At 43.0% G+C, this 26,836-nt stretch overlaps 2 long non-coding RNA genes across 3 annotated transcripts in view; one reads left to right on the forward strand and one right to left on the reverse strand.

Annotated features, from left to right (window-relative positions):
* The window catches only part of LOC101931593 (uncharacterized), a 39,111-nt gene extending 26,248 nt beyond the window's left edge, over positions 1 to 12,863 (reverse strand). Inside the window, exons 1-3 of one of the 2 annotated variants that reach the window (XR_256336.4) lie at positions 10,652 to 12,863; positions 7,889 to 8,002; positions 7,432 to 7,747 (exon numbers count right to left, since the gene is read on the reverse strand). This is a non-coding gene — a long non-coding RNA (uncharacterized LOC101931593). Of the gene's footprint in view, positions 1 to 3,768; positions 7,748 to 7,888; positions 8,003 to 10,651 lie in introns of those variants that run through there. The other variant, XR_006172279.2, reaches the window with a different exon arrangement.
* Positions 12,864 to 15,028: 2,165 nt separating this feature from the next.
* On the forward strand, positions 15,029 to 19,795 carry LOC135973025 (uncharacterized). The gene is made up of 2 exons (XR_010589708.1): positions 15,029 to 15,426; positions 16,037 to 19,795. It is a non-coding gene; the product is annotated as an uncharacterized LOC135973025 (long non-coding RNA).
* The last annotated feature ends 7,041 nt before the right edge of the window (positions 19,796 to 26,836 follow it).

Raw genomic sequence — 26,836 nt, forward strand, 5'->3', positions numbered from 1 at the left:
TCCCCTTGGAGGCTATTTCACTGCTTTCTATAGTCTCCAACTGGCTAAAATCGGAGCAGTATTGGGCCCACTTAAAGGAAGCTTTTCTTGAAATCCAGCTGGAATTTTACCTTTCTTAATTTCATCCCATGTGTCCCAGACATGCCCTCATGCACCACCCTACAAAGGCTCTCTCCCTTCTAGAATTGAAATCTTGGTTATTTATTACTTCCATTTATACCTTTGGCTCTCTTACTTTTTACTAATAAATCAATCCGTCCACCCCTTGGATTATTTTTTTCTGTTCTCTCATCTGCCACCAACTGGTCACTATATTTTTGGAAATATAATCCCCAGACTGAATGTAATAATCCAAGTGAGATCACACACACAGCTGTTGCATGATTTTTCCTCTCTGTTTTATGACACAATATCTCTGCACATTCAGCCCCAAATGCCATTAGTGGTTTTTCCTGCCATATCATTTTGCAAAGTAATGTCTAATTTACTCTCCACTATCACCTCTAGGCCTCTTACAACTTTACACTTCTCCAGGATTCTCGCCCCTTTGAATACGTGTGTTTCAGGCTATTTCTCCAGCGTTGGTATGAGCTCTGATTTTTTTCCTATCTGAGTCCTTTTGTTATTTTCCACCTATTACCCTAATTTCTCTAGGGCCCGCTGTTTCATATTGTTTCATTTCATATCTATGGATGCTAGTTATATGATAAAATGCATAATAGACCGATGAGACATTTGAGTTTTGAATAACTTTAGTTTCTAAATCATAAATATTTAAGGAATGTAAGGTTCTGGGGAGATTCTCTAATAAATGTTTCCATATTTAAATGTTTCAGGGGATACAGGTTGAATCCTGTAACATTTTGTGATGATTTGTAATTGGTGTTATGGTTATGGTTTCAACAAAATGTTAGTGGATAATATAATAGCTAAATGTAATAAATCTCTTCTTTTTGCTTTATAATAAAATGTTACATTTTTAAAAAGTGATACAAAAGCCCATTTTATAATTATAATATAAATATGCATCCGAAGAAGTGGGCTGTAGTCCACGAAAGCTTATGCTCTAATAAATTTGTTAGTCTCTAAGGTGCCACAAGTACTCCTGTTCTTCATTTTATAATTATATACAATGCTTATAAAACATAAAATTCCAACTGTATAGCTATACAATAATGTGAGATTTAAATCTAAAGGAAAAGGCCAGTTTGTTTAGTCCTCATGAAGCACAATTAAAGGTGCAGAGGGATAGATGACAGATCATGTGTGTTTCTTGAAGAAAATTCTCTGAATCTTGGCAGTCACCTAGGTGGGTGAAGTGCAATTAATTATTATATAAATAACTTGAGCATAAAATCAGAATGGTTAGTGCCCGTTCCTACATTTTATGTGAACCCCAAATGTCCTTTGAAATCAGTGAGGCTCTTGGATGCATCAGAAAGCAGGATTGGTCAGAAAGAAATAAAACCTACCTAACCTTATGCAATCCAGTTATTGTGCTGTACCTTGTGGTATGACCCTTGTTTTTGACAAATTTGCATGTGGGAGGAGGCTATTGAACATAGATCACAGTCTAATCTTGCAGTCCTTGAGGAGGTCAGTGGGACTTTAGCCCGTGTCGGGACTGCAAGAGTTAGACTTTTTTTTGTTTGTATCAGACTTATAGCAGCAAGATCCATTTTTCATGTATTTGCCCTTCTGCAAATTGTATTTACCTGTATCAGAGAGGTGTTTGTTATGGGAAAGAGTACATGAAATCAGATTGAAGTGCACACCAATTAATTTAGGACCTGAGCCTGCAAACACTTACTACCAAGGGCAGTGCTAGCTACTGTGAGTAGACCTATGCAGGGTGTTTCTTTGACTGCAGTGGAAAATAGAAATGAATTCTCTTATATTTAATAAAGCAAATCTTCTCTTGGGACATCTTCTGCTTTCATTTGCACCCAGGCAATTCCAATGGGGTTACACAGACTTAACGGCCCATTCCTACAAAGGGTTGAGCGGTCTCACTTCCTGTTGAAATCAGTGGGAGCTGAAAGGATTCAGCATTTCTCAATAACGGCTCAGCACTTTGCAGGATCAGACTTCTAAATCAGGGTAGCATTTGATTGTTTTTATGGACTTACTCCTAAAGCCAGTTATGTTTACAAAAGAAGCCCTAATCCTTCAAAGAATTACACACCAGTAACTTTAGACACACAATAGCCCTATTGACTGCTCATATGTGTAAAGTTACTCATAGGCAAGTCTTTACAGGATTAAGACATTTACAGAACAGATTAAACTTTCAGTGGTCAGGATTCACATGTAAAACTAGTGAAATAAATGCTGTAAATCTTGTTAAAAACCTTTGGAACTAGGACCCTCTCCTGCCCACAATGAAGTCAGTTGGTGTTATGCCATTGACTTGAATGGGAGAATTGGGCCCTGAATGCTTTAGCTGTATACATGAGTAATCATGTTCCCACAAGAAGTCCCACTGAAGCCAAATGTTCACAGAATCAGGCCCTTTGAATGCACAGCTTATTCTTATTGATGTGTTGCTTGGAAGTCAAGCCTAGCTGATTTTTATGAGTTTGGATGTAAATGTGTGTGTCAGATCCCAAGAGTTACTACTGAAACTCAAAGGTTGTTTCTTTAAGAAGGCTGTTGGGAAATGTAATTCTAGCAGCCTTTATGCTATTGAGCATTTAAACAACATTTTCCAACTAATTTTGATGACCACACCTAATATTTCTCTGATCAGACCTTATATTTCAGCTGTTAGTAAGCACATAACATAGCAATCCCCTAAAGATTTTAGAGGGAAAAAAATCTACAATCATCAAAATGTTAATTTAGACAATGACAAAGAGTACATGCATTAAAAATGCATCAGCCCTATCATTAAGGTATTATTCAGCAGAAACAGCTAATCGTATTAAAGAGAAAGTAGCTATAAGAAACAAAGTACAACAAGATGTTTTGCTAAGCTTATATTTATGGATAAAACTAAGTCCAATCTTTACTGCACAAGATACTCAACCAAAACAAAAAAGCAAACAAAACCACATCCTTTGTGTGATGAAAGGGGAACTCATGATAATACTCTAAGTCATGACTCAAGGGAAAATGTCAACTAAGAGCTTAGATCAGAGGAAGGTTTATAATACAAACCTGGCGTTTCAATTGCTGTTCTTGCAGCAATTAGAACATAGGTATGTGACGGTGCTAAAACTGACTATCATTTAGCAACTGATCTTCTTAGCTTTCTGCGTGACTTTTTAAAGTGCAATTTCACGTTATTTCTGCAGCCGCTGAACATAGGAAACTACAAATAAAAACTCTGCTTTCAAGTGGTATTAGAGAACCAAGATGATCACAGTGCTGTTATCAAAAGAAATGTCTAAAGAATAACAGATCTACATATGTCTGTGTCACAATGAGAGCTACAGTGTCTATTGAAGGGTAAGAGTCCTTTAGCAGTTTGAAATAATTAAGCAGAACATAGATGGTCTTTCCACTGCTATGCAAGAGAGAGAAATTCTCGAGGAGCCCCACCTTATATGCGCAAATTCATCACCACTAAAATCTTGACTATCATAAAAATAATCATATTAATAACTGAGTATATGTAAGGCTCCATCCTAAAATATTCTATTTCGACACCACACTTCTGTGTTTGCCTTAAAATGGCTTCTAATCTAATTCACTGCGCTCACATTTATACATGGGTAGCATAAAAAAAAGTGGCATTATCTATGTATTTGAAGGGGGAAGGGAAAAAGTCTGCGTAGATTATGCCAGGCTCCCCACTATTACCAGTTTAAAAAGAAAAAGAAAAAAAAAAGCCTGTGGATGAGTGCGCCTGCGTGCCTATCTAATGTCTCTGTGTCTACTGTATGTGGGGCGGGGCGGAGCGAGAGTGAGCTGGAAGGTGATGGGTATGAATGCCATGGCTTTGATTTCCAATCTGAGCTCCGCAGTTTAAAGGCTAACCCACCTTCCAGCCAGAACTCTAGCTGTGCTGCTAAGCTATGTTGGCTGGAATAGGTGGGCCGAGTGTTTTGTCCAAACTATGCCCCACCTTTGTTACCTTATAAAAGTGGGAAGTTTAGCCCTGCAGCCTATTTTTTTCACATCAGCCTGCCAGCCCCTAGCATTTCAGTCTATTGTATTCCATACACTTCCTGAGATAAGGCCCCTACATGAACCTTCCCCTTCTGTGTAGCCGACAGGGATTTCTTTGCCTACATTTGATTTGATAGGAAGAGATCAAACTGGCAACCCCAGCTCTGTGGCTGTGATACACTCGGGAGAACATCAGGGCCACAAACTATAAACCACAAAGTTAGGGGCTGGGATTCTTGACTGACAAAAGAAGGAAAACGTGAGCTTAAGCAGCCAGGCCATCTGTTTTACTGTCACCTAAAGCATAAATGGTATTGGGAGACGAGGACTTCAGGATTTAGTTCGGCGCTAGTAGTAAAGAAAGCGCATTTTAGCACCCGGCTGCAGCTGAGTAAAGACTGTTGTGTGTTATTGTAACACGGTAACACACGACGGGACATTCAGGCTCAGCCGGTATCAGCACCTGTATCCAGCTGAATAGCACATACAACGTAGTTACTCTACAGATGTAAATCCTGAGCAGGACTGACCAGTGGGGAATGGCAGCCTATGCAAAGTGGTTATTTCCTGAAGCAAAATAGTTAATCCCCAAGATAAATCAGCCAATTGTGATTTAAGATTTTAATTTCCTCCCTCTCTTTCTAAAGCTATTCGCTTTTTGCCGTTACATATTCTTGTTAAAAAAAGAAAAGCTCGTAAACTGGCAAATACATCTGCACAGTTCTAGTGCTGCTCCTGTTGGGAACTTATGTGTGAGTATGGAGAAAGGCTATTGATGTTGATTAATCATTCTAGATCAATCACTACTACAGGGTCCAGCATATTGCGCGGCTCAGTTAAATAGGGTTTGCTGTGATTTCCTTTAGATTTAGGTCTCCCGCCTAGGAATTTTCTGACATTCCCCCAAGAATCCCTTCTAATGAGCCCTTGTTGCAGGTTTTAGCCTGGCCACAGTGCCCGGGTGCGATGGACAATGGACTTCCCTCAGCACCGATCGCAGAAGTATCAAGATGGACAGAACACCTTTCTTTCCTTTCGGGTGTTCTCTCTGAAAAGGGGAGGCAGCTTTCTATTTAAAAAAAAAGCAAAGCTAGGCAGTGCCTACTGTGCTGTCGCCATAAAAGGCTCCTTCCAAAAGGTACCTGCCTCCGTTTCCCTACACTGGGCGACATGCATCAAACTCTCGGTTTAGTTCAGAGAAGGTGCTGTGAACAGCTCGAACGCTGCCGACTGGGCTAGAGGCACCATGGCAAGAACAGAGACAGGGTAGCAAGAAAGTTGAGATCGCTGAAGCGTGTCGGCGGGACAAAATCTACTATCGCCTTTTGAGCTCAACAAAATTCAAACTGTGTAATAACACCCTCTCCCCCCCCTCCCAAAACCCTGGAAGGAAAACATTGTTTTGCCTTCTTGCGTCTGCGTATTATTTCTTAATATTACATTGCCCCAAAGGGCTCTTGTTCTGGCTGTGGGCGGCGGTTGCAGAAGGCCACAGACCATACCAGCAGTTTGCAGTGTTAAAAAGGGGACCATGGGGATATACTTTGACTTGGAGGCGGATTTGCTAAAAAAAAAAAAAGTTTGCCCTGTTCTTGTCAGGAAAGAGTTCTGAGCGAAAGCTGGCAATTTAGGGTGGAGGTTCATTTGCTTAATTAAGGGAAAAGATGAAGTGAGGGAATGAGCAGAAATCAGAAAATACTCTGAGATGGGGAAATTTTAACTCAACAGCAAATCCCCCGTCCATCGCTGTCTAGCTGTACCTATATGAATGCTCCAGCAGGTGTAACGTCTTTGGGTAGCTGCCCTTTAGATTAACTCCTGTCACTTGAGTTCCCCAGGAATTCATGCGACCTGTAGCGTTCTACTGGAGGCCAGTAGATCTCTTGGGAGTGTTTAGTTGCTCCTCTGCACCCCTTGCATTGAGCACAGCGAAGCGATTAGCATTGACAGAAAAAAAGAAACTGGGGCTCTAGGGCACTCGCTGGGGTGCTAGTTCTGGCCCCATGTTGCTTCTTGCCAAGTCCAGGACTTGACAGCGTTTCCCATGTCTCTGTCTTTAGCAGGCAAGGTGGGGTTTGTCTTCTCTTTGCCCAGCTACTGAGCTGAGTTTCCCTGAATCCGTAGAGGAGGATTAGGGCGAGAATCGTCCCCGGCGGAATGCAGGCAGATGGGTGCGCTGTGCGGTCCCAGACCCCGGGAGAGTCCAGCATAGGGGCAAGCTGGGTGAGCTCTATTGTGGGGTCTCTTTACACCAGGGGCCAATCCCACGGAGGAGTGAGCCCCCTCGACTGTCAGCATCAGGCCATATGAAGGAGAATAAAAAACCTGCTTCGGACCCATGTTTGAAATGTTACAATGCACTGGCAGCGTGGGCGGGCGGACTGTGTGTTCTGGGTACTGATGTCCTGCGAATTGAATTTGCACAGGCCAAATAGTGCCTAGGCTGCTTGCTTAGCCCGTGGCTAGTGCCAGACCCACACTGGGAATAAAGGTACCTACGTGTAACCGATCATCAGCAAACAACTGCTTGTGCCCGTCCTGGCGCAGCTTTGTCACGCTCTCCCTATGCCGGGTCCTGCACTGCACCAGGGATCGTGTTCGAAGGGAATCAGCGCAAGAGGGCTCCAGGGGTAGAGGACCAGGTAAGTTCCATCCTGCGTCCCCTGCGCACCCAAACCTCCCACGGAAACCAATGTAATCTCCAGTGGAAGCCAATGGGCAGGATGCCTGCGCAGGAGTCGCGGGATAGGGCCCCCCTCTGAGCGCGTCTAACCGCGTTCAGCCCCGTTCCCAGCCCTCGACACCTGCCCGCCATCATCAGGAGACCAGCCAGGCAGCTCCCTACAGACCCCTTGGCAACAATGCAGCTCAAGCAACGGATTACAAAGCCGATCTCAGGCGATTCCCCTTTTCTCCCCCGGGTTTAGGTCGCGGCAGGTTTTCTCTCCTCTCTGCCTATTCCAGAGCCATCGCCTGACGCTCTACTAAGTGCCCAAACCAGAAAGGTCTCTCAGTATTTCACAGCATTGATGGGGAGGGGGTGGGGGACACATGAGGACAAAGGTCATAGTCACATCCCCCCCCCCCCCCACCGGCTCGGCACTGTCCCAGCCGGACACGGTTTTGGCTCGGCAGCCCCTCCCGCGCACACGCTTTGGGGAAAGAGAAGCCGTGGGGAACTAGCCTAGGATGCAGAAGACTAGACTCATCACCAGAGTCTCCTACCCCTGCCGTGTACATAGCAACCCCTGGGATCACCTAATCACAGACATAGAGAGAGACATAGCAAAGTGCAGGAAAAGATCAAAAAGGGGCTACCTTGGCAACTATAGTAGATTAGGAGCCAGCTGCTGGGCTGGGGGCGGCCGCTGCCTGCCTGCCTGCCGCGGGTACTCTCCTCGACTACGCGTATTCTTAAGCAATAACAACGTAATCCGTATTATCCACCCAAGAATACCCGTCACCGAAGAGAGTCAGAAATCTGCTGAGGCTGCTGCTGCTGCTGCTGCTGGAACTGCTGCACCGGGGCAATAAATCCATAACTATATTTCCCCTACAGAGGAAGGAGAAGGAGAATCCACAGAGTTGCCGAGTGATCCCGTCCCATTATCCAATGGCTGCTGTACTTCCAGTTCTGTAAAGGCAAAAGGTAGAAGCGAGCATTTAATACACACGCCTGCATTCCCTCTGCGGTACTGCTGCCTTATTGGGGCAGACAGACTCTGGTAGACAAGGTGAGAAGGAATTAAATAAATAAAAGTAAGGTTGAATTTACCTGGTGATTTCCTGATTTCTTCCTCTGTGCTTGCCTGGCATCCTATTCCCATCTGTGTGCTCCATCAGTTCTCTCTGGGTGCTTGGAATAGATGTCATTCACAGCAACAGATCCCTGTGAAGGAGATGCACAGTTCAGCAAACAAATATTACAAATCTGTTTGCTTAGGTGGCTTTGGGGGGAACTCAGATAAAGAAGCAGCTGCCTGAGAGAATTTCATCTGTGCATTTGGAAATTCATCTTACAAGTCCTGACTTACACTCCCCCACTGCATCATCCAATAAATAAATAAACAAACAAACAAACTAGCTAACTAAATAAAAGCATTAGAGCTCGCTACGATTAGGCACTTCCTTTCAGGCCTGTCTGATGAGCTAACATCTAAGGCGAAAAATACTTCGCAGTATGAAATCATTAAACTTCCTTTCACCCATGTGCCTGGAAAGAGGAGAATATCTGGCACCCATTGAATCGACAAGCTGGTTCCGTTTGAATGGGTTAGGCATCATTTTGTAGTATCCTAATGTGTGGTAACACAGTCGCCGTTCTAATATACACTTTACTTGCACTACTGTGCAACTGGCGAGAACACCTCCATAGTGAGACCTTATCACCTCTACATTCCTGCAAACATTTTCAAAGGAGAATCGCAAAAAAGTTATTCCCAAATTGTGCCTGAGATTTTGACGGTCAGAGACAGTCGTTCTGTTAATGTTCTCTTATCAACATGACTCTTACCAGGAGGTGGGGGTGGGGGCTTTGTTTCATGATCCTGCTGCGGATACTGTGATAATAAAGGTTTATTGTTCACCTACTAAATAGAAAGGATATCTGAAACGTCATTGCACAATATACTTTGCATTTCAATTAGGATGTTCCCGATTTTGTTTCACCCAAGCTGTTAATATTAAGAACAGCGTCCTTCTAGAAAAGGTGGGGGCTCTGAAACATGGCAATACAGTTAAATTCTGCAAATTGTGTGGGTACTATACACTTCTTCAGTCATGAGTAATTATGCAGCATGCATGGCTCTTACTATCCCGTGTGTTCTGTAACTGACCAGCTTGTTGATCCGATTGCAAATGAAATTAATATAAAATGTTTCCAATTATTCCAGATTCCTTCTTTAACATTACTTCTTGGCTTTCCTGACAGATGCTTCCTACAAACACATGCAAGAGGCTAGCATTTTTTGTGTATTGTTACACAGACCGTTTCCTGAATGAATGAATAAATAAATAAATAATAAAAATGAACATGACTTTGGTAGCTACATGAAAACACAATTTCCATTCACTCGTTTATATTTTAATCTCATTTCGGTGGACTTTCTAATATACCTTGAACACAGGAGGCTCTGAGGTTGCATTTTAAATGGCAGATAGAAAATAAATAATAAACAAATGATCATTTTCCCTACTGTAACATTTAAAGCTACCTGACAGATTGTTCTGGCATTCGAGCTAAAATAACTGATGTAGCGGGTTTCCTTCAACTTGAACAAAAGCCGTTTGAGAAAGTCAAATGCACCGGTTCATGAAGAAAACATTTCATAGAGTTAAAGCTGGACCAATACTCTTTGAAATTCGAATAAAGACACAACTCCACAATAAAGACCCTCGAATAAAGACCCTCGCCTCCACAAATGCATCAATAAATAGACAGACGTCCAAACTTTTTTCGAATATAATTCTTGCACAAGAGAAGACCTGTACAATGGGAATAATGTTATAGTTTCCCTTATGAGATTGCCCCCCTCTCTTTCCTATGCCTTAGCACCCCTCTCCACGAATAAAGATCTCTCCTAAACTTGATCATGCAGCCCCCCGGTTTAACACTCCAGAGCAGTGATTGCCTTGTTCTGCGCCCCCTCCCTCCCATACAGCACCTACCAAAATGGTTGAACGCATTCAGCACCCGGAGCCGGTGGACAGTTCACTCCTTGGAGGCTCCCGGCAGCGCCAGCAACGCAAGTGAAAGCTCTGAGCACTAAGCAAAGCTTGTGGCTGCTTCACTGGGGCAGCCTGACTTACGAGAACACCATTTCCTACGAGACCACTGCCTCTGGGTGCATATTCAATTCAAACCTCCTTAAACTGTCGGATCTCCCCCACCCCACCCGTACCCCCCCAAGCCAGTACACACACACACACACACACACACACACACACACACACACACTCAACACACCAGGAATAAAAATCCCCTGCCATCACTGGCGTTTTGCTGATCAACTCACACCTTTGCCTCTGCAGATTGTGGATGCCCTTAGCGAAGCTCGCGTCGCTATTAAGTACCTTTGTTCCTGGATTCTTGAAAGCCATGTTTATTCGAACCTCCCTCCCTGCTTCCCCGCTGTAATAACGGGAGGTGTCGGAGCCCCCCAGCCAATGCCCCCTTGAAATATACCAGGAAGGCACCGCTTCAAATATCATTGCGATGACTGGGGGGGAGAGGGCGGAATGAGGGATTTAACAATTAGGCAATCGGGAATAGAGGTTTAAGCCGAGCTAGAGAGCTGCCCCGTTTTGCCAAACAGAGCGAAATTCAGGGGAGGGGGGATATCAATCAATGGGGAGACGCGATGCCTCTCTGTGTGGAATATTATTGTGAATTAGGGGGTCCTCAGGCAGCGGGGAGGGGGAGAAAGGAAAGGTTTCTCCTGGTTAAAAATGCTGCCTCCGTTAAAAATCTCTGAAATTTCGCTCCTCGCCACATACCCAAGTAACTGCCACAAATCCACCTCTATTGAGATGCGCTTACCCTTTAAATCCAGGTTTCAAGCAGAACTCCAACTGTGTGTAAAACCAGGGAGTCATCTGATATGTGTCGGGGAATAGGCTCTGGGCAGCAGAACGCGGCTTTCTCTCCTGGTGCCGGATTACTGTGCCCTGGGAACGAAGCCCGGCGCCTCTGGCTGGCCGTGCCCAGTTGCCTTCACACATCGGCGGCTGCTGGTGCTTTCCGGGTCCCCGGCGATCGCCTTTCAGATGATGTGGGCTTCCAGAAAAGGAGTCGGAGGGAGAGGAGGAAAAAAATCGCCTAATGCAATCAAATCGATCTGATCTACACCATCTGTCGCCTGCCACTACATACAAACGTTAAAATAGGAAAACGGGAGACACTGACAGCTCAAGAAGGTTGGTCTGCAGAGTTCATTTTTAGCAGAGCATAATTGGTTATGGACAGCATACAGTTACCAAAGCTGCTGTTAACCATCCAGTAGTGGATCCCAAACATGCTAATGGTGGATTAATTGAGGAAGACCTGACGTGCAAGCTTCATAGTCTCTTATTCATGACTTCCCAATGGGAAAGGACCAATGCCGCGTGGGACTATGGTAACATACAGTCAAAAAGCTGCTAAGAAAATGGCTCTGTGTTCATAGCACCTCTCTCTGATAACAAACATATGTCGACCAGAGCCGTTTAGCGGGATGGGGGAAATGAAATTTTCTTGACCAGGGTTAGTAATTCCCATCGCTTGCATTTAAAGAAAAGTAAAACACAGCCTGTAAATCTAAAAGGCTTTAACATGTTTGTCTCCGGATTCTCATCTAGAAAAGTAGAACACTCCTGTTCAACTGGGGGATAAAAAAAATCTATTACTTCTTCTTACCGTGATCAAAGTACATCCATAGCAAGTATCTAAAAATGCAGCGATGCTAATTTCATCAGGATTGACGCAAGGTCGTTTTAATGCCAGGAACCTTTTGACTTTTTCCTATGGGAAAGGCTTTTGGGCAAGACATTTCCGATCCTTGAAATTTGACATAATCTTAGTTAAATATGATTTTTGAGGGAGGGCGGAGAGATGGTGTGTGTGAATGTGTTCAGATCTGCAGACACTCTTGCTGCCAAAACTCCGATTTGCTTGCAGTTTCTCGTCTTTCCCGACGTTTTTTTAAATATATAGATAGAGCGAGCTGAAGAGAATATACACCCCACCGTTATTTTCTATTCTTGTCTCTAATAAATACATCACTAACAATAAAAAATGTCCCCACTGACCAGAAAAAACAGATTTTTTTATTATTTTAAACAAAGCAAATACAGTCTGGCATGCATTTCTCTGAGGAAGAATTTAGAGGGGGAAATAAAAAATAATGCAAATAAGATGATTGCTGTCCACATGCTTAGTGCTGAAATGGCCACATGTGCCCAGACTTATTAGCACTGAATACGGCACTTAGTGATTTTATCCTCATTGTATAGAGTCTACACGTTTCTCCTGTCATCGCTGCAACATCAGGAAGCTCCTGTTCATTTCCACCTTTACCATACAATCAGCAGATAATAAATAAATATGTAAATAAATAATCATCCGAATGTCTGAATGTAAATGTTCCAGTAAACAATTAGTGTTTAGGGTAATTCTGGAGTTAACTGCATGTGTCTTCTGGAAGTTTGTGTTAATCTCTTTAGAATAAACCTAACAGTTATGAATTAGATTAGCCTTGAAAATGTAGCCTAAAGACAAATCAAACAATTTACCCGATCTTTTGTTTCAGTATACGTTAATTAAGCACTACTGCCTAGCTACACAGCATTCTTGGGTCAGAGCCACAGATCCGAGCCTAAAATGCCTTTATTATCATTTGCGTCCAACTATTGCCCTCTGCAGGTCATGCTCCAAGTCCTAGACAAAGCTATTGCACATCAGAAAGAAACGTATGGCAATCACGTTATTTTAGACGTTGTCCCCATATTTAAAGAGTCAACTTTTTCGCATTACATTTGTTTCCATTTGGACTTTTATAGCTTGTAAATCAGGAAACCCATGTTTTAGAAGCAGGTGCTCTTTGTGGATTGCGTTAGATGAGAGATTTGTTAATATATAGCATCTCTGTGCCTTCAATGTTATGCCCTCCTTTCACTTCTGGCCAAGGAACCAGAAAGAGCCAAGGTGCCAGTTTTGAACCTTGTTTTATTAGTATAGGACAAGAAAGCTCCCTGGGCAAATTCCCACTGGGTATCTCAGGAAAAGGTATATCTTCTCTGGGTGTCTCAGGAAAAGGTGGACATTACACACAAACAGTGGGAGATTCCTCCTCGCGCCAAGGAGCTCTTCCGACTTTCCGAGTGTACCTGGGAACTTTCTCCCTATTAAAACTAACGTTTGTCAGACTCACTCCCAGAGAATTCGCTTGGCAAACGAGGCAAGTCACTAAATTAGCCATTCTGTCTTTAGACTGGACAGCTTAGAACTGCCTATGGAGAAAAAACAGAGCTCGCCTCCCAGCCACCCAAAGAAGAATGTTCATTGCCTCTTGATAAGAGATCATTTCATATTTCTGTAGGGAAATTTCAGTAAATTTTGATTCTCTGTCAGGTATGATTTCCGCAGTGACGGTTCGCTGTACTTCAGACCTGTATTCCCCATCACAACAGAACACTCAATCAATAGCATGCAAAGTACCTTGCCAGAGTCATAGGAAATGCTAAAGCAGTCTAATTATTAATTGCGAGGCTAAAGATAATTTAATAGCATCTCTTCTCTATAAAGATCAGTGATACGATAACAAGCCTTTCCCCGCTTTGTTGTCACGTTTGAACCAATGCCTATAATAAAATTCTGAAATAACAAATAAAAATATTGACACTCAGTGTGAATTTTTTTTAAAGAAAGTACCACTGCCCCCATAAACTGACTGACAACATTCAGTGAGAAGCAGAGCATAATGATGTCACCACAGCGCAGCAGGCCACTTGCCGGAAAGAGTCCAACTGTGCCCCTCAACCCTAAAGCAAATTGCATCTTATCTTTTATATTCCGATCTCTTTAGAAGCATCAACTTATATGTCACAAAGGAGCTGGGAAATTATGCTATGACTACAATAATATAATCGTGGCCAATTCGCAGATCGTCCAGGGGAAGAATTCCCCCATGTTAGGGAGTTTTTAATGTTACCTTGCCTCTTGTTTTGGATAAATCTTTATTTACCTTACACAGGAAGGAAGATGTCTCCTATGGCTTTCTATCTTAAGTATTGGAAAGATGCATTGCTACTGGGCGGACCGCTCTTCCTCTGACTTTAATTAAATGCAAATATTATTCCCGGCTTTCCCGCCATACAATCCGCGCTCTCTGATGTAAAGATCTGGTGAAGCTAGTTCCTATGTTCGCACAGGCAATCTTCCCTAGCCTCCTAGCAATTTAAGTCTAATGAACTCCAAGAAAATGCTCGCACATGCTGCTTCCTTCTTATTTGGTATTTTTACAAGGAGAGCAGAATATGTAAGGGGAATAAAATGCTGCCTTGTTAGGAACTTTTACAGTCACCAAGTTAAACAGTCCTTTGGCCTGCGGAGAAGTACATTGCAGTTTTGCCTCCATGTCCATTTGGTAACGTTTAACATTCAAAACGGATCATTTTGTTTAATGAACTTTCTGCCCTTACGGGTGTTTTTCTGTGTGCGCGCGCTTTAATCACCAGCTTTTCAGCTCAGAGTTCTATTTTCAAACGCAAGGGAAAGAAGCTGCTTTATAAAAATGCACCATCTCCACAGATGTTTCAGACAAACCGGCGGAGAGACGCTCATTAAAGCGCTATAAATGCCTTCGTTTGTGCTGCTGTGAGAAGTTGTGTGGCACAATACCAGCTAATGATCTTAAAACGGGGAGCGCTTCTTGAGAGGGGCTATCGCCCTAGTGCATCTCCCTAGGAAGGCCACTTGTTCCGAGATGCAAACTGTGCACGGCCCATTAGCCCAGCGCGTCCCCAGAGGGGGGAAAGACCACCAAGCTCTGTGATCCCCCCTCTCCTCCAAGTACCCTTCAGATCCAGGACTGAGAGACAGATCAGAGTGATGGAGGGTGCAGGAACTGGCTCATTGAGATGCAGCTCACGGAGCAGATAAAGGGCAATGCTTAAGACCGATCATATATTCCATTGGAACAAGCCGTCCGGGCGGCGCTAAGGGGCCCCTGCATCTCCCAGTGGAGGGGAAATGTACGCCTGGAACGTTGCGTGGGTAACATCGAGTTCTGCTGGCGGCAGCAGCAGCAAAGTGCAAGTCGAGGATCAGCGCTGCCTAGCTGTGCCCCACCATTGTGTGGCTGCAGCTGCAGCTCCAGAGACGCGCCTACGCCTGTGCGCCTCCCCCCCCCCCGCACACGTCCTTCTGTTCCTTGCACACACACCTCAGCGGGGCGCGCTTTGTAAAGGGCCCTCCCATGCGGAGGACTCTGCCTTAGGGGCACCTGCCATGACCAGGCTGCCAACCTGGGGGCCGAGCAGGGATTATTAGCAGGACGCCAGAGCAAAGCTTTGGTAAGGAGGAGGGAAAGTGGCAGCGGCACGCGCGGGGCAGCCTGCCCTGCAGAGCTGAGTCCTGCGAGTGCGGCTCCGATCACGGCTGGCAATGACGCCTGCTCATTGTCGATCGTTAGCGCTTACATTTGGCCTTCCTCCCTTCCCCTCCCCCCAACCCCAGCCTGGTCGGAGCCAAAGCCGGAATGCTTTAGGCAGAGCGAAGGAGCCCCCTGCTGGCCGGACTGGAGGAAGCGCAGAGACGAACCTTCCAATGCCGAACAGGTTGGCGGGACTCGGGGCTCCCCTCTCTCGTGTGTGTGTGTATGTGTGTGTGTATAGACCCGAAAACAGTCTTTCCCCTCCGCTTTGTGCGGAGCTGGGCTGGGCGACTCTGCTCTGGCGGTCGAATCAATGGCCCACCGCCACTAGCATGATGCTCCTGTTTCTGGAAGCTCTAATCATTGCAATGGGGAAAGTTTACCGCGCTGACTGGGATACATTTCATACTCACTGCCCTAGATGGAGAGAGGCTGGATTCAGACAAGCTATCAGTGGGCTGGAGTTTAATCCAGTCATCTAGCAGCTGCCCAAGGTCTCAGACCTCTCGCTGTCCTGCTGCCCCTTAAGTTTCCAGAAGCCCAAAGGGGCTATTATACCGCAGCAAACCAGTTCAGTGTCTTGGGAAGCAGAGTGGATTGCATTTGAAAGCTGGTGTAACCCCGAGCTAGGCGACTTGCTTCGAATGGCAGGTTGCATTCATTGTTCAGCAAAGGTTCTTAGAAGCCCCGTTCCTTACTTTTCACTCAAACCTTGACATGTGGTTATGCATTAATGTGCGTTTATGCCTATTGCCTGTAGTTGTTTACTGAAAGAGACGCTCTCTTATGCACAGCCTGGGAAATGAGACTGCAGAGAGAACAAGGATCAGCTCCACCTGGTTGAAAGAGGCAGACCAAACAACAGTGACCAGTTATAGTTGAGTACCAGGACAGGGGTCTATGAGATCGATCCTATACATTATGGCTCCTGACACTGGGATGTGCACTGTTTTCATCTACATTTCACTGCCTTTTGGGACAAAAAAAAAAAAAGATACGATCTAGATTTATTATAAAACAGCATCAGCCAAAGAAATAATCATTATACTGAGGAGATCCACAGAACACGAAGCTTCACTGAAGGACATGATGTCTGTAAGCCACGTATGCCACACATCATTGGAGCAAGTGTCTTCCGTCGTGGGAGTGGCCGGCCTGTCTGCTGGCATCGAGAAGCTCTGCCCGGTGCCCTTTCTCTTTGGTGAATTAAAGACATACCGACCCTGACAAAAGACTGAAATGATATCAGCAGTTTTAGCTAAAAGCAGGTACAGGGATGGCTAAAATACACTGCCTCAGCAGAACCTCTCTGATGCCTCCTGCCATCAACAGCAGTCACTTCTCTGTGGGATCTTGGTCATAAAGGATTCCAGAATCAAGCCTAGTTTGACAAGTTTAATCTTGATTCATATCTTGCCATGTGGTAGCAGTGAAAAAAAGGTCAAAACAGGGATCCTTGCATGGCAAAAATATATGGTATATTGATGAAAGGTTTTGACTGTCTACTTATCCTTCCAGTATCTTTACCCATACTGCCGAATTCACAGCGATGTCTAAGCTTGGTCATGTTCAGTGTGTAACTTATAAAACCTCAGTTCAGATCTTCACTCTGAAAACAAAGTGTCCAAAAAGACACCCTGCTTCCTTTTCAGGCATATGACTGATGCATAAGGTCACATGGGCCACAGTTTTCCAAACTTTGAGTCCTTTGCAATCAGCTGGACAGATGGGCCTGTGATGTTTGAGGTTTGTAACTTTGCAAAATATCGAGGCGGATCTTGTATTTAAGGCACTGGACTGGCCCAAGAAGAGATCTAGGTTTGAATCCCCCCTATGCCAAGTCATAGAATCTCTCTGTTCCTCCTTTCCCCATATTCCAAATATGGATAATAATACTCCTTTCTCTGCCTTGCTTGTTCATATTATATGTTTTCAGGCTAAAAAGTGTCTCTTATTAAGTATAGATATAGCACCCAGAACAAAGAAGCACCAAACTCATTTGTGATTTTTAGGCACTACATTTAAGATATAACAGCTAGTCATATAAAACTCTGTTAAGGTGATGTCTGTCTTAAAAAACATTAGTCAGTAAACACAGTTGGAACTGAAATTCCAGCCTTCACTCACCTTGGTGTGCTGAGGATTTGAGGTTCAAGCAGTATGTAAAAAAAATGTTCTGAGGTCATTTGCATAGAAACATATAATCTCTGCAGTCATTGGTAGAATCAAATATATTTAAAGACAAAGTTTCAGTCTTACCTCTGATTTTCCAGCTTTTGGTTGGTTGAAGCCAGCTTCTCTGCTGAGTGTTTTGCATATATTAAAAAAAATCACTTTCACTCTGAGATTTTCTTTGCCAAGTTTCATTCCAAATGACAGTCTTTTGACCAACTAATAAAATTACTGTAACTAGACTAAAAAGGGAAATGCTGACAGATCGTTAGCTACAGCCAGCACTGGTAGGTGCTATTATTCTAATAAATGCTATCATTGTCTTTTGCCATACAAGTTTTGGGGTTTGAGAATAAAAACACAAATAGAGAGCACAGAATGGAGTTGAGGCAAAGTGACAATATTTATGGGAGTAATTATTACAGAGAAAAACTGGAAAAATATGAGTACAGCAAATTGTAACTCTCTCAGATATGTTTTCATTAGAAGTAGCTCAGCTGAGACTGAGCCTAAATGAACACTGGACTGGGAGTGTCAGACAGTGATTCTCAAGAGGCGAGGCTGATATAAGCAGATCCTTTGAGCAGATCAGGCTCCAGCTCTAGCATATTAGATATCTGGGCGTTCAACATCCTACCCTTCTTTGTTGGCAGCTTTCTGAAGTGGCACTAACAAAATGAGAGCGTGTCTACTTTCCCATTGGAAAATGTGGAAGATGACCATACGGGCTAAGGTGTTACCCCTAAAGCTGCTGTGATAGAAAAAAATCATCCCTCAGAGCAGCGGTGATTCACTTTCCAAAATTAGAGAGACACTTCCTTATCAGTTGTGGACAGACAGGCCACTGAACAGCCTCTAAATGACACTCCGACAGTATAGCATTACCATGTAAACAGGGTAATGTGACCTCACAATTTGATATGACACAACAATGAAAATATCATAGCAGAATGTTAATACATTTGTTGTTTTTTTCTGCCAATCCATTTGTTACAACTGCTCCCCTCCAGACTTCTTGGTCTTCTTGGCCTCTTGATGGCTGCGGTCCATTTGGTCACTTTGCCTCACATGTGGCATGCCACCTTAGGGAGTGTTCCTATAATCAGCACAGATTCATAGAGTTATGCTTTGTGTGAGATCCGGTATAAAGATGAGCTCTCTGATCAGACCCTGGTGTCTAGTAGAAAAATATACTGCACCCTAAAGAACTGCATGTAGCTTTACTGCGAAATTGAATATTACAAGTTGAGTGTGAGTGCCTTAAATTATCTGAAAGGGAGGTGCTATCCTCTGGAATTGCTTAGAAGGAGATAACTCCATCTAGGGAAAGCAATGGGATGAAAATCCTCTCTCTCAAAAAAGGGTGAATTGTTTCAAGGAGCCTAGGCAACATCAAATCCCACCGTTAGGTATAGAGGAGGTAAGAACATGCTTTAGGCAGACAGTTGTGAATAAGCCTAAGAACTAAGCCTGCTGCAGGCTTTCTGCCCCAAGGTGAGTGTTACCCCTTATTAGTAAATTAAGTTTTATGAAATAATTTTTCAGCACTGATATCCATGATCTATTATCTTACATGCTTTGTGCAGCTAATATTTTACAACTAACCTTCATCTGTCTATAGAACCTATAGTCAATAGTGTTTGGAAACAAATGAATCACCAACTAAAGTAATGCATTATTATTATTTTTTAAATGTGCCCTCCTTTGTATGGATTAGATGCATCCAAGAAATTCTGCAGGCAGCTTGAGAACTCTGTAGGTGTTGTTGCTGCTCTAAATCTGTCTGTGAGAAGAATTATAAATGGTATTTACCTTTTAATTAAACAAAGCATCTTGCAAATTAAACACATGCTCTTGCACATGAAAATTTAGTTAGCATCTCTTTTTATTGTGCATCCTATGGCACCCTAGCAGAATACTGAGTCTACAGCCAATACATGAATACACACTGTTAGTTCCCCCCTCCTCTGCACTTTGTGCACTATATATTAGATTTTTTCACATTGAAGGAAAACATTCTGTAATTTACCTTTAATAATTAAGCAGCTCTCCTGCTTACTATTCTTTTCTGCTTAAAATGTGGAAGTATATTGGTGTGTCCTAAAAGGGCAAAGAAGCAGTTTTGGACATTGTCTGACATGTGTCTTATTATCTTATGTAGGAAATTTGACAGTGAATGATAGAACACCTTAGAGGGTTTTAAGAGGATGATAAAGACAGCGAGGTTTTGCGTGAATGTAGAGTCTAGTTCCTAATAGCTACATACATTTTTACATGCATCGTAGTAATTTGACATTTATAATTCACTGTAGTACTGAGTCTCTGTCATTTTTTTACTGTCAAGATCTCCACATTTGGAAATAAATGTCCTTTCTAATTACTATATGTATTTGAACTCCAGCATTCAGTTCTCCCCTCCTTCCTTATAAGGTAGTAATACATTTTGTCTGGTCCACATGAACCGTGCCTTTGGTGAAATGTATGTAATTCAAGCATATCTGTCCAAAGCATGTTCTTCTGTCTTCTCTCCCTTAGCTGTGAATCTACTTATTTAAACTCCATCCATAAATTCTGTTTGAAAATACAGGGGAAAAAATAATTGATGACAGAACAAAACTAAAATAATTAAGAAACTATCCCGGTGCAATATCAGACAGAAAGAAACTTTTATCAATAAATAATAACACTGTATACAATGCAATGCAAGGCATATAGTGCCTTTCACACAAAGAACTAAAATACTTGACAGACATTTTTGCTTCATAACACCTTGATAAATTGAGTAAGTATTATTATAGCTATTTTACAGTTAGAATAACTGAGCATAGATAAAATAAGAGACTTGCTTAGGTTACATAGTGAATCAGTCAGATAGCTACAACTGGAATGCAGGAGTCCTGGGCCTGATCTGAAGCTCATTGGAACCAATGAAAAGATTTCATGGTTTGGATTAGCCCCTCTCAATTCCAATTCTCACCTCTAGCCACTTTATCACAGTTGCACTTGAGCAACTGACATGCTAGTGCACTATTGCCTGATATTCTATTTTGTTGTTGAATGTATTTGAGATTTAATATAGTTGAAATGAAACCCTTCAAATGGAATGTTGTCACAGGGTAAATGCCTCCTGCTTTGAAAAGATGCACCTTAAAACAATGGTCTCATGATGCTAAATGAAAGCTGAGATGAGATAAGTTGTTTACTGGAGCTGTTGGAAACATTATGGCCCCATTGTTTTACTTATTTTTGAAGTTGGAAACATTGAAATGGTTTTATTTCTATTGAATCACTGTATTCAGTAAATAAAGGGCAAATCAATTGTTGCTGATGCAGCAGAGTGATAGTTGTCCACAGCACCTTTATTAAAAAAGGTACGTTCAGAATTACTTCAAAAGAGGGCAAGAGGCTATTCCTGATTTTCAGCTGATCAGAAACAAGTCAATTAATAAAGGTACCTGCAACCATTTTCAATGTTTCCTAAGTTTTTGATTGAGACCATCAAGTTACTTGGAGAAGAAAGCATAGACCAATATGCTAAAAGAAACATGAGGCAAACAGAAAATAAGAGCATATTTAATATTTAATAACTATTTCTAAAAGAACAAAAAATATGAACCTGGGTGTCTACCCAACTGCCCATGATGGTAGATACAAGCACTGAAAGTGTTGTGACAACTAACCCTATCTTCACAGTTCTGGAGCTGGGTTCTGGAAGCCAGGATTGGTGTGCTGTGACTGGTAATGGAGCTTTTTGCTTCCTCTTTATCTCATTTAGAAAACCATATCTCACGTTGTCTTGTTTAAACGTTTCACAGTTTAACTGGATAGGATTTTCAATTGTGAAGAAAATTTGTATTAGCCAACAAATATTGATCATTACTTCCTCTGATGTGTAAAATGTATCTGGGCTGCAGAGGTGAATTTCTCTTCAGTTTTTTTTTCTTTTATAGTCTTTTTATTGATCCTCAAGGTTCCACTTGGTTTACTCAAGAGTAATGCAGGAAATGAAGACACTTAACTCTTTCTCAGAACTGCCTAGTCTGTGCAACATTTTTGTGCCACACATTGGTTTAGTTTTTCTCATTGCTTCATAATTTATTCTAGAAATATTTGGGGCAGTAGGTATTACAAAAAAAAAAAGGTGTTCTGAAAATATAAGTAAAATCAAATAGCATGTAAGTCTTTTTATGTATAGCAGAGAGGCCAAGTGACAACTAATTACTCATTTTAAAATCAAAATAACGTATGGGAACATATTTTGTATTTTATGGTTAATATATTTTGTTTATGTTCTTTAATGCATAAGAGCCATAGTCGGAAATCCTTATTTTCTATTAATGTCTTACTCAGGCAAAATTCCTGTTGATGTCAATGAGAGTTTTAAGTGAGTAAAAACTGAATAAGAATTTCTGAATTTCCCCCCTGGTGAGGGGCATCTCTGTAAACAGGATGTAAGCAGAGTCAGGATGAGCTCTACCCTGACATCTGGTGGTGAATTATGGAGAGTGTGGAAAAGAACTCCAGGGGCTGATCTTGTTTGCATAGGCACACCCACTCGCCTGGCATGAAACAACAGCAACTCAAAGTGGTTACTTTGGCTGGTGTGGGATCCCCAGTTTTCTCTGTTATTGGGGCAGGAAGAATAAAGTTTTGTTACCCTGATTCTGTGAATCACGGCCAGTGGAACTGTTGTATGACAGAATGACTGAGTGAGTCCTTCACCATTACCTAAGTAGCACTTGCTTGACAAGGGGCATGGGTTACAAAAGCCAGTGAATGGAGAGAGGATGGTGACAGGTATTTGTACCTGATGGTATGCCCCCCCTTCCCCCCCCGGGTTTGAAACACCAATTGCACTATCTCTTCTCTCCACTGTTAAATGTCAGAGCTAACTTTGATTTCATTAGGAGTCTAGTTACAGGCTGCTGAGCTGAATTCACTTTGGGCCAATGGTGCACTAGTACTGGGGCTCCCCTACTATGAGCTGAAATTGCTAAGAGCTGAAATCACAAAAGAGCTAAAGTTATTAAAAGCTGAGATCACTGAGTGCTGTGTTAACTAGTGGGGGAGCCTGAAGCTATATTGCTAAGCAGCTGGCGGAGCAATTTGTGGGGACTACTGGAGGAGCAGTGAGCGGCGCGGAGCCTTGCAGGGCTGGTTGGAGCGTCCCAAGGAATGGTGAGCGGAGCTGTTTGCGGGGACGGCTGGAGCGGCTCACAGGTCAGTGAGTGGAGCAGTTTGTGGGATGGCTGGAAGTGGACTGGCTCGTGGTGAAGGCTGCGGCGGAACCCCATGGAGAGACGGCCGGCTGGCCTCGGATCACGTAAGGTGCCCCTTAACACCCTGCGTTGCCCCCCCTTTTATTCTGGGGCTGCACTGACCAGGGACAGAGACTTTGGGGTTTGTTGGACTTTTGGGACTTTGGGTGGTTGCAGGACCCAAGAGACTTTGGGGGTGTTGGACTTTGGGGACTCTGGGTGATTTTTGGGTTGCTGGATTCAAGAACCCAAGGGAAAGGACACAGCCCAGTGTGCTGGGGTGGGTTTTTTGCTCATGGTTTGTGTTATGAATCCTGTTTGTGGTGTTTTTCCAATTTAATGCTGATGTCGTTTACTTCATGTTATTAAACATTTTCTGCTACACTCAGACTCCGTGCTTGCGAGAGGGGAAGTATTGCCTCTTAGAGGCACCCAGGGGGTGGTATGTAATTGTCCCAGGTCACTGGGTGGGGGCTCGAGCCAGTTTTGCATTGTGCTATTGAAACGGAACCCCTAGATACAGGACCCGGCCCTTGTTGCTGCCAACTTAGATGGGCAGAAGGGTTACAAGAATAACTAAGGGAATTTCCAAGACTTTTTCCACGGTGCCTGAATTTTTTAGTTGGAATTCTTCCAAAACATGAGAAGAACTGTATATTGCCATGGTTACACATAAAGGAAAACATGACACAATGTTAAGGAAATGGCTACAACTTTATCGTAAGAGTTCAGGTAATACAACAATGAATGCGAACAATCTTTACAGCCATAGGAACATGCTGTTTTTCTATCAACTGAAAACATTCTTGAAGCAAATTAAAATCAGGTGACGACCTAGGTACTCTGCATTGTCCCACTCTGTTAAACCTTTGATATGCTAGACCTGGCCATGTGACCTAGAACATGTGCCAAAACCACTACCTGCCCCTCACCCCCGTCTCCCCACCACTCTCCACTGGTGGGTTACCTCAAGCATTCATAGAATCATAGAATCACAGAATATTAGGGTTGGAAGAGCCCTCAGGAGGTCATCTAGTCCAATCCCCTGCTCAAAGCAGGACCAATACTAACTGAACCAGCCCAGCCAGGGCTTTGTCAAGCCGGGCCTTAAAAACCTCTAAGGATGGCGATTCCATCACCTCCCTAGGTAACCCATTCCAGTGCTTCACCACCCTCCTAGTGAAATTGTGTTTCCTAATATCCAACCTAGACCTCCCCCACTGCAACTTGAGATCATTGCTCCTTGTTCTGCCATTCCGCGGATTGGAATAAGCCCCCTTACCCAACCAATCAGATGGGGAGTCACAGGCCAGCCACCAATTGCAGTCTAAATCAGCTCCACAATTTACTCTCCTGTAAGATTTACCTGCTTGTACACTGTCAGAAACAGGACATGACATGGGTACACAATGGCCAAGTTTTTTTCAAACGTGGGTGCCTAAAGATTGTCCTGCATAGTGGTGAATTTCACTTTTATTGTACTCGCTAATATTTACAATACTGCAAGAGAGAGTTCACTACTATGTATCCATTTATCTCCACATATGATTTATATCTTCTATTTTCTGATCCTATTACTTCCAAATCAGCTATGAGAATGTATATTTCAAGAATAGAAGACAAATATGAGACAAGTACACCTCATTAAGCATTCTATATGCATGCAGAATTGGGAAGCCAGGGATTCCTTAGTGTCTCATTCTCAGCAGGTTTGCAAAAAATAAAACCCAGAATCATTTCAATGTATTCAGAAGCAGTGCAAACAAAATTATATAAATCTCAAGTGTTTCCTATTACCTTTCCTCCTTACTCAGCTTCCAGCAACAACTTCTGACATTTATCAGAAGATGTAGTAACTAGAAAGTAGATGGGGGTATGTGCGTGTTGGGAATTTTGCTTGCACAAGAACTGTGGGATTAGGCATCTTCTCTTTTCCTTAGAAAATAATTGCTAAATAGGGGTTGTGGTTCTAGGGTAGGATTCTTTCCTTAGGATCAAGAGGTCCCAAGTCTATATCCTGGACAAGCCCTCACAGCTATTATAAAAATTATGGTTCATTTATAAAAGAAGGATGGTCTTGTGGTTAAAGCACTAGCCCGGGAGTTAGGGCTTGTCTACACAAACAGTTAGTTTGTGGCAAGATGGTTTGTGAAGTTACCCCGCACTAGACTGCTGTGGTCTAACTGTTCACGTGCTGAGGACATTACCAGTTTGTTAGAGCGCTCTGAGCTAGTCCCATTTCCAAGAGGACTAGATCAAAGCACTCTAATGAACTGTTAATGTGTGTCAGCAGGGTCTACATAGACAGTTAATCCATACCCCAGCTTTCTGCCAGTTAAATGTTAATGTCCACAAGCCCTTAGATTGTTTTAGTTCAGTTCCCTGCTCTGCTACCCACTCACCATGACTTTGTGTCATTCACTTAATTTGTCTGTGCTTCAGTTCCACATTTGTAAAAGGGAGGTAATTATACTCCCTTTCTACCATCCTTTGTCTATCAGACTAGACACTCTTTGGAGTGGGGACTAGAGGTTTGTACAGCATTTAGCACAACAGGCCCCATTCTAAACAATGTTGTAATTCAAATACTAATAAAGATGTTATAACACAACTGAAAGCTGAAGTGTTGGTCTTATTTCTAACATTTTGTCCAAAGGGAAGGTGTACATTTCCAGGCTGGAAAGGCTAGAAAAGGAAAGGCAGTGAAAGTGATTCATTTAATTCCTAAGGAAAGGGGCTCCTTTGTATTTTATTATTTGGCAGGCCTCTTCCAGTTCCTCTTCTTTTCTTCTTTCCCCCTCCAAATGGAAGGTGGAATGGAAGGTGGAATGGAAGGTGGGAACCAGGAACCTCTTGGTACCAACTGGCAGAAGGCACAGAGGTGCATGAGGGTGACAAGAATTCTCTGGGGCTGGTAGCTACATGACCAGAGTGCCATGTAAGGTCTCTACTGAAAGCTTGTGTCAAACTGATCTTCATAATCATTGTGAACCTTGTATAGAGATAATATGTAAAGAGGGGTGTGTGTGTGTGTATACACATACCTACATAAGTATACTGAAAATTGTGTTCTTAAGGTATGTCAGACAAGTCGTCAGAAGGTGATGAACAGGTTCTGTTCAGACAAGGGATAGGAGACACTTATCTCCCTGGCTGACCATTGTGTATTGTGTGTCTTGCAATGGAAATCTATTTGCATATGACATCACCAGCTAATCATGATTACCAGGTCAACAAGAGATCACAAAATCTATAGGGAGGAGCACACATAGACCAGTTTATGACTATGATCAAAGTCTGGTATATCAGGAGAATGCAAGGAGACACCCAATATTCTGCCTAGGAAGTAAACTGACAATGGGCTTGCTTCATGAACAGAAAATCACAGGCAAGCCTGGCAGTAATCGACTGGAAAGATTTTGGGTGAGTTTTTGCTTTTATGACATAATCTCCGATTACTTAAGTTTAGACTCTAGTGTGATTTTATTGTACATGACCCTTTGTTTCCAATATTTCTGCTTGATATGATCTGAATCTCCATTTTCTGTTAATACATTTATACTTGCTTTCTCTAGCTCTGTGTAGTTTGAAAGTTTGTCTCTTTTCCCAAAGGAAGTGGGTCCAATGAAAGATATTACCTCAACCACCATGTCTCGTGTCTCTCTAATATCCTGGACCAACACGGCTCCATTTGGGTCTGTTAATTCAGTGAGCATCCAGTGGAGAAGAGGCTGGACACTGCAGGAGGATGCTTAGATACACACCAACCTTCGAGTCCTCTATTGCTCACCTGCAGGCAGCCAGCGGAGCCTGTGTAGCCTGAGAGGGAAATAATTGTGCTGCCTCTGGCTGTGGATGTCAGGAGCTGACCTCTGGCAGGTACAGACAAGGCTTCCTCATGCTAACAGCAGGTGGTAGCGAGGTGCCTCACAACCCTGGGTATCCCCAGCAAGCATCACAGGAGGATCCCTTTTCCTGGCAAGGATCAAGAGGGGGAAATAAAAAGGATATTGTACAGCTTCCACTTTTTGCCTCTAATGGGTTAATGTTAGTTTCAGACTTCAGGACCTCGTGGATGCACGTGTATTCAGCTGAAATAAGGATGCAGTTGCCTTGTGAGAACTTTTCCCAATAATTTTCTTAAGAAAGGAATGAAATTGAAAG

Source organism: Chrysemys picta, chromosome 8 (genome assembly GCF_011386835.1).
Source record: "Chrysemys picta bellii isolate R12L10 chromosome 8, ASM1138683v2, whole genome shotgun sequence".
NCBI classification, from domain to species: domain Eukaryota; kingdom Metazoa; phylum Chordata; order Testudines; family Emydidae; genus Chrysemys; species Chrysemys picta.